Genomic DNA, 8,855 nt, shown 5'->3' with positions numbered 1-8,855 from the left:
CAAACATTTGGAAGTTTATGAACGCATTAGAGCGAGCAGGCTTTAGCAACGGTAACAATTAACCAAATGGTTGCAGGATTTCTTGCACTAGGCCGACCGCGCAAGAAACTCTATCAAAACTGTTCAGTGTTCAGCTGGCATTGCAACCATGTAGAAAACTATGAAAATCGGTAGGCTACTTAACTTTTTAAGAGGAATCGCTCATAATTGACAGTACATTTCTAGTGGCGATGTTTATAGCCTAGATTTTTCTGTCGCAAATAAGAATTGTCGCAGATGCAATATTTGTGTTGCGTCAGCTAATGGTGAAATATAGCCTAGAGACGGATAAGAAGATTTGCATTGCGTGTTTATCGACCTAGAGAAGACATATGATCGGATGCCAAGACAGGAGATTTGGAACTGTTTTCGAATGAAAGCAATGGAGGAGAAATTGTCCGTCTGATGCAAGACACGTAGCCTACCAAGAAAGTAGGACGCGAGTGAAGTGTGGGGCAGGAATCACAAAGAAATTTGAGGTAACGGTCGGGTTGCGACAGGATCTGCAGTTAGCCCGTTCCTCTTTTCTATTATTGTGGATTGTTTAACGTTTAACAGGAAAAATCCAGAGAGAAGCACCATGGGATATGCTGTTTGCAGACGACGTTGTTATGGTGCGCAAAGTAGAGAGAGAAAGCGGAACAGAGGCTGGAGACTTGGAGAGCAGCGATGGAAGATAGAGTCATGAAAATAAGCAGGCAAAAGACAGAATATCTCAAACTCCAGAGGTCAACAGAAGATAATGACAAAGAATATGAAAGAGAAATACAACTCCAAGGAAAAACAGTAAAACAAGTAGCAGAATTCAAATATCCTGTTTCGACTGTTCATGAGAACGGAACGAGTGACAGAGAGGTGAAAAAGATATGCCAGGCAGGATGGGGAGCGTGAAAGAAAATAACAGGAGTCATGTTTGACAGAAAAGTGCTAGAAAAGCTGTAGGGAAAACTTCATAATACGATAGTAAGACCAGCAATATTGTAGGCCTATGTGATGCAGACGTTAGCCATTACAAAAACACAGGAAGTGAAAATGCAAGTAGCAGAAATGAAAATGTTAGGTTGGTCACTGGGGTTGACAAAGAAGGACAGAGAAAGGAATGAAACCATCAAAAAACGAATTCAAGTTAGAAAGCCGGAAGACAAGTTGAGAAGGACACGCCTGAAATGATTGGGTCACGTTGGAGAGACGACGATTACCGGTATGTCGAAAGAAGACTAAGACAATTGGAAGTTGGTAAAGAAAGCGAGGAAGGCCGAAAAGAAGATGGAGAAATTGCGTGACAGAAGATCTAGAAATAGTGTGAGTGTAGGAAGATGCTGCTGACAGAGTGATGTGGTCGATTTCAATCTGCATCGGTGACCCCACTTGAAGTGGGAAAAAAACAGAAGAAGAAGGAAGAGGTATAGCCTTTTTAAAGCTTTAGGTATTCAAAGCCAAATTTACTTCACAATGCGGTAACATGATTTTTAACTCCAATTCCGTTTCACCACATAAATTTGCAAAAATATGGGTCGGTCTATCGAGTGCGCCACTTTTTATAAAGTTAATCCGAAATGTAACCGAACTTTTAAAGCCAGGATTGGACTCATTAGGCCTATAGTCAACTCATAAATTAGGGTTGTTTTATTGCGAAGACCATCATCCTCGAAGACGAGGGATAGCCATCATCACATAGGCGGCTAGGCCTACGGTTAATAATGCCACAGCATCTTGCAGAAGAGTATTCGGATAAGGTAATATTTTTTAGCTACTGTATTTAGGTCTCTCAATAAATCATAGCCTACAACGTGTGAAAGTAAATGTGTAGCTTATCACAGCATGAAACTTAGCTAGATGTCCTGTCATTGCAGATGTAGCAGACGTCGAGTGGTTCAAAGCATCCGCTCACTAGCTGCAATTATTCCAGAAACATCCCAAGCACATCGGTGGTGGGGATGATAGGAAAATAATATCTTGATTTCTATAAGTAGCCTATGCGTATGAGTTTATCGCAAAAAAAAAAAAAACTCAATTCATCAGTGCGCATTAACTCACAAACGTTGCAACCAAAAGATGCCTCGCTAACGGGACGTGATGAACTTAATCAAATCATGATTCAGAACATAAAATTAAACTACTAGTCCTACCACAACCGAACTGGTACCATGACTTTCAAGAAAAAGGAATCCGTGGAAAACTGACTGAAAGAAATGCACCACCCAATGACCGAGAAAAAAAACATTGATTCTGGTTTAACGCTAGACGCGTTGGTTCAAGAGAAAGTGCGATTGGAATGCTCCAAGCAATGCACCTAAGCACAATGTGGCATGCGGCAGATGCACAATAGGGTGGAGTGAAAAATAAAAAATCTTGATTTTTGCTCTGTAATAGTGATTAAAAGTTGTAGTGTGGCTTGATTAATTAACTTTGCAAATTTCAGCATTTTAAAATAAAGTTTACGTCTGCCGCAAGCAAGTTCAAGATTACAAGGGACATGCAGATTAAATATCACGATCTGCTTCAAAATTTTTCCCACGACAAAACCATCGCGTGTGACGTCATAGAGGATATTTGTTACGATTCAATTAGTCCATTCAAGCAACATAATCGTTAACATGCCTGGGCTTGAAAAAGCCTTTGCAGCAGTTTGTATGTCTGTAGCATTTTAATGAATTCAGTTCAGTTCAGTTTGTTTTTATTTCTGACCATCACAACAATAAAAAAAACATTATATGACAAACATAGCACGGTAGTTAAAAAGTTGGAAGGATACTTGCTGCCAGAAAACAAGGTCATGGAGATTCCATTCATACTTTGAACTGATTGATTGTGAAGTAGGTGTGTGGTACAAGTAGCACCTTTGAACCCTGGGCAGTCGCCATGGTTCGTTACACCATGGGTCTCGGGGAACACTGGTCTTGATCACACGCCAAACTAACAAGTGGGTCCACGTCCCACCTCATGGGCAACAACCTCGACTGGTTGGCTAAAACTTGTTAGAAATCCTGCTGCCTTGCAGGAAATACTTTTTTAAGTAAAGGCTAGGCCCACCGCCAATAACTGTGGTTATCGTCAGGAAGGGCATCCGGCTGGAAAATCTATGCTCCAAAATATTATTTAAATGCAGCAAAAGCTAAAAAAGAAAAGATCGGCCACCCCCACTAGTGGGGAACAAACCGACGATGGATTATGATGATGATTGACAGCAAGTATCCTTCAAAATGCGATTGGCTGTTGTCAGCCATCTGGAGTGATTCATCTTTCCTGGATTACGATAGGCAAGCTTCCCAGCAAACATTGATTGCTGGGCCAGCATTGGCTATATGCTGGGTATGTTGGCACAAGGTCGGCAATTTCGTCCAACATTTTGCCAACATTGCCAACAATACGCCAACAATTTCAATACTTCTTATTGAGCGTTGAAAAAGGTCTCAAAGATTTTATTTCAGGTTTATTTGTTTTAAACTTGAAAAATACTAACACAAACCTCTTTTCATGTGGTATTGCTTCAAAACACAGTTGTGTGATTGGTTAACATCGGTCAGAAGCATTGCCAACGTTGTGCCAATTCATAACAAATTTGGCGTTTTCTTTCAAATTATGCAAATGTATGCCATCATTTTGCTACAATTTTAAATTTTAATAGTAGGCGATCAATGCTGTTATTATTTTCTGATACCGTACAAGTATATTATGAATATTTAAGACCAGCGTTGGTCAGAAGAGTAGCCAATGCTTTGCCAACAAAGTAGTTTCATTTCAGTTTGTTTATGCCAAACTGAGCAGAGATCTAGAAAAAGGTAGGAGCAACAAAACGCAAACGAGATAACGTGCTTGACCGAAACAGTTTAAAGTTTCCATTAGCCTACACGTTTCCACAAAATAAACAATTGCAACGTTGGCTATATGCTGGATGTGAGGGCACAAGGTCGGCAATTTTGTCCAACATTGCCAACAATTTCAATACTTCTTATTAAGCGTTCAAAAAGGTCTCAAAGATTTTATTTCAGGTTTATTTGTTTTAAACTTGAAAAATACTAACACAAACCTCTTTTCACGTGGTATTGCTGCAAAACACAGTTGTGTGATTGGCTAACATCGGTCAGAAGCATTGCCAACGTTGTGCCAATTCATAACAATTTCAGTGTTTTCTTTCAAATTATGCAAATGTATGCCATCATTTTGCTACAATTTTAAATTTTAATAGTAGGCGATCAATGCTGTTATTATTTTCTGATACCGTACAAGTAGGCTATATTATGAATATTTAAGACCAGCGTTGGTCAGAAGAGTAGCCAATGCTTTGCCAACAAAGTAGTTTCATTTCAGTTTGTTTATGCCAAACTGAGCAGAGGTCTAGAAAAAGGTAGGAGCAACAAAACGCGAACGCGATAACGTGCTTGATACCGAAACAGTTTAAAGTTTCCATTAGCCTACACGTTTCTACAAAATAAACAATTGCAACGTTGGCTATATGCTGGATGTGAGGGCACAAGGTCGGCAATTTCGTCCAACATTGCCAACAATACGCCAACAATTTCAATACTTCTTATTAAGCGTTCAAAAAGGTCTCAAAGATTTTATTTCAGGTTTATTTGTTTTAAACTTGAAAAATACTAATACAAACCTTTTTCATGTGGTATTGCTGCAAAACACTGTTGTGTGATTGGCCAACCTCGGTCAGAAGCATTGCCAACGTTGTGCCAATTCATAACAATTTTGGTGTTTTCTTTCAAATTAAGCAAATGTATACCATCATTTTGCTATGATTGTAATAATAGGCTATCAATGCTGTTATTCTTTTTATGATACCGTACAAATATAACTTACCGGTACTATGAATATTTAGGACCAGCGTTTTAGTTGGTTTATGTCAAACGAAGCAGAGATCTTGAAAATGGTAGGAGCAACAAAACGCGAGCGTGATAACGTGCTTGATGCCGAAACAGTTTAAAGTTTCCATTAGCCTACACGTTTCCACAAAATAAACAATTGTAAGGTTGGTTATTATATGCTTGATGTGTTAGCACTTCATTTCAGCACTTGTTTTATAATTTAAAAATACCAATAGCCTAAATGACTCTTTCATGTGGTTTAGTAGAAAAACATAGTTTTTCCAGCATATTCTGGCACCAACAACATTATGATATAAATCGTTTGTTCATATTCAATTGCTTCAGATAATTTAGTGCAAGAGATGTCTTGTGATTCAGAGGGCACTTCCAGGAAGTTTACGCTTTGGCGCCACCAATATATTGTTAGCAACAGCTAACAAATAATAAAAATAAAAACGTGGTTGCAAATTCAAGTTGCCAGGTCTTCATTTTGTTTCCTGGAGTCAACAACAGCTTTATTAACTTTCACGTTTAACAATACTATAATGTGTTTTAATATTTTGTCAGGAGCAGTCATGTTGCGTCGAAATCTCTCCTCAATTTCTTGAAGCGAGATTTCACAAAACGATCGCTACTTTTACTTTCAACGATCCGGCAAATCGTTTTTTCTTCTCTCGCGGTGCATAGAACAATACTGCAGGCACAATAATTGTTGTGAAAACTCCATTATGACGTCACTACTTAAACTTTGACTGGGCAATATGACGCGTTGAAGTGAAATAGGCAACAAAGCTTTAGAATGCGGCGATGTGTTATATCAACGTGAGGAGACGCAATTTAGAAGAAGAACTTGGTTTTTTTTATGAAGGAAGACAAAGGCCATGACTTAATCCTTTGCTAAAGGGATTATGACGTCACTCGATTCACTTCGACTGTTCAAGCATGGCGGTTGTGCGCAATACACAATTACGTGGAGAGCCGAAAGCACAATGTTTATGTGAACAGCGCTAAGAGGAATTTTCGCTTCTTGCATCGAAAATATAAAAAAATCGAATTCAATTGAAATATTACGGCCGAAAGGAGTTTTAGAAATGATCAAAATGAAACTATAGGAATGACTTACTACAATGTTTATGAAAACCTGGTAAGTGAATGTCTTTTATTCATTGAACCTGAAATAATTGTGTAAAGTCGTTTTTGTCACTAGGCTACGTTTACTCAGTTTAAAGAAAGTTATAAAACTCAATGACCAATGGAAAACTTTCATATGAAATATTCTCGTGACAAATTTAGTGCCAGTGCTCTTAGATGAGTGCTAAGAACATATCAGCAAAGTAGCAGAGCTTGTGATGCCCCACAACATGTGTTGTGTAGGGTTTTACTCAATCTTTGATTTTGCTGCTCCGGCGGTGTTTGCCTGACTGCTTGAATGTGTTCGTATTTTTATGTCGTGTGGATAGGTTTGTGATGGTTGTAGAGTATTTGCAAATGTAGCTTTCATTGCAGTCAGCTGAATAATAATAATAATAATATGTTTTATTTTGCGCCCATTGCGACAACATATAGACTACAGTAGCCTACACTGCGACCTACATACGCAACACAACAGACGACTGGAATCCCAAAATAAACTTTAAACGTTGGTTGTCATTTGTAACAGTCGAAAATGTCTGTAACAAGTGCTGAAGCTTTTTAATATGATGGATGAAACCCCTGTCATTACATTCGATTTACATTTTGCAGGTCGCAAATTTAAGTCAAGTTGTTGGCAAAAATGCAAGCGATTGTATCAGTGAACTTATGTCAACTATTATTATCGAACACAACACAGTTCAAGTCATGTCGAGAACAAAGAAAGAAAAGAAAAAAACATCGTGAAGTCTAAGCACTCGTTTGATTGTTTAAAAAAGAATCTGAAAAAAGTTGTTCTTGGTGAGTACGGATAAATGTTTCTACTACGACTAAATGATTATGTCATAACTATGCCATTTTGCTCTTTTGATTAATGTATGATGTAATTGTGAAGAGTATTGAGTAATGTATGAAAATGTTTTAGTGGTGTACTCGCATTGATGTGAACAACGAACATGGTGGTTAGTAGGCTATGTCGGCATTTATATACTGATTTAACACTTCTTTTTTTACTTTCATGATTAGACATGGTGATGGCGCACGACAAAGCTGCTGCCGTGCAGCAAATTGATGAAGAGTTTCAGAGTGATTTCGAAATTGCAAGGACAGGCAATTGGTGGCCGAAAAGGGCAAAAACTAACTTTTGGTGAGCTTGTTATATGTTTGAAAGACAACAGCGAATGTGTTGCTTTAGTTGTTGAATAACTACTGTACACGCAATTAGAATGTATTGGAACTTGATTATTGCTCTGCGTGGCGCAGAATCGAATGATAAGTTTTTTGTCACGCACGTTGGAGAGAGGGATATTACATTGATATTGCAGATTGTCAATTAACTTCGTATTATCCTGGACGACAACTGATCAAAATCCTACACTGTTGCCAAACAGCCCTCTTGAATTAAATATTTTTGTTTCATTTGCAGGAATTCAGAATGATAAAGATACACAAGAAAAAGCTGCTGATGTGCAATGAATCTCCATCTATCAATACGATTTGATGTGGCTTGTTTCTAATAAATGTGAAAATATACGAAGCTCGGCTGTTACTTTGCTTTGTCACAAAGGGAGTAGTGTTGCTTATAAATCCGTGTTGCTGCTGTTCTTTCGCCCAAGGATTAGCTAGGTTCAACAATAAACTTTTGGTGATGAGCGAGGTTTAGGTACAGAGACGTTTGGCAAATGTAGATGCCAATGCTGTTCAGATGTTTTATGCACCAGCTTGCTTCGCATGTCCAACCTTGGTCAAAGCGCGGGCATCACAATAGTCAATAGGTCAGAAGCAGCATCATGGTGCATAAAAGTCAACCAGAATTTAGGCGCCAGATGAAGCAAAATGGCGCACAAGCCATCTTGCCAACGTTGGCCAGACACAGATGCCAACGTTGGCAAGATGAAGCAAAATGGTGCATAAAACATTTTGCCAACGTTGGCAAGATACAGAAGCCAACGTTGGCTAGATGCAGAAGTCGACGTTGGCTAAATGCAGACGCCAACGGTGGCAAGATGCAGACGCCAACGCTGGTCAGATGCATCCAAATGGTGCATAAAACATTTTGCCAATGTTGGCAAGATGCAGAAGCCAATGTTGGCAAGATGCAGAAGCCAACGTTGGCAAGATGCAGAAGCCAGCGTTGGCAAGATGCAGACGCCAACGCTGGCCAGATGCATCCAAATGGTGCATAAAACATTTTGCCAACGTTGGCAAGATGCAGAAGCCAACGTTGGCAAGATGCAAATGCCAGCATTGGCAAGATGCATAATCCAATGTTGGCAAGATGCAGAAGCCAACGGCGGCAAGATGCAGACGCCAACGCTGGCCAGATGCATCCAAATGGTGCATAAAACATCTTGCCAGCGTTGGCGTCTGCATCTTGCCAATGTTGCGGCCAACTTCTTGCCAATGTTGCCCCAACAATCAATGTTTACTGGGTTGGCATCACAACGCCCTGAGCTAATTGCATTACAGATGTCATACAAGTAGGCTACTGCTGGTCTGTGCTTAAGTTCACATCAATTGAAGGCAGTTGAATATCAACAGCCTCAAACTCAGCGACTGGTAAACTGTCACAGTCTTCAAGTTTTTTACCAATGGAGCCAGAAAAACTTTGTGGAGCAGACGTAACTCCATCAAAATAATACATTAAGTACCTCAGTGGTAATTCATTAAAATGCTACAGACATACAAACTGCTGCAAAGGCTTTTTCAGGCCCAGGCACATGAACGATTATGTTGCTTGAATGGACTAATTGAATCGTAACAAATATCCTCTATGACGTCACACGCGATGGGTTTGCGGTGGGAAAAATTTTGAAGCAGATCGTGATATTTAATCTGCATGTCCCTTGTAATCTTGAACTTGCTTGC

The sequence above is a fragment of the Aplidium turbinatum genome, chromosome 3, assembly GCF_918807975.1.
Source record: "Aplidium turbinatum chromosome 3, kaAplTurb1.1, whole genome shotgun sequence".
In the NCBI taxonomy this organism is placed as follows: domain Eukaryota; kingdom Metazoa; phylum Chordata; class Ascidiacea; order Aplousobranchia; family Polyclinidae; genus Aplidium; species Aplidium turbinatum.
This window is presented reverse-complemented; position numbering follows the sequence as displayed.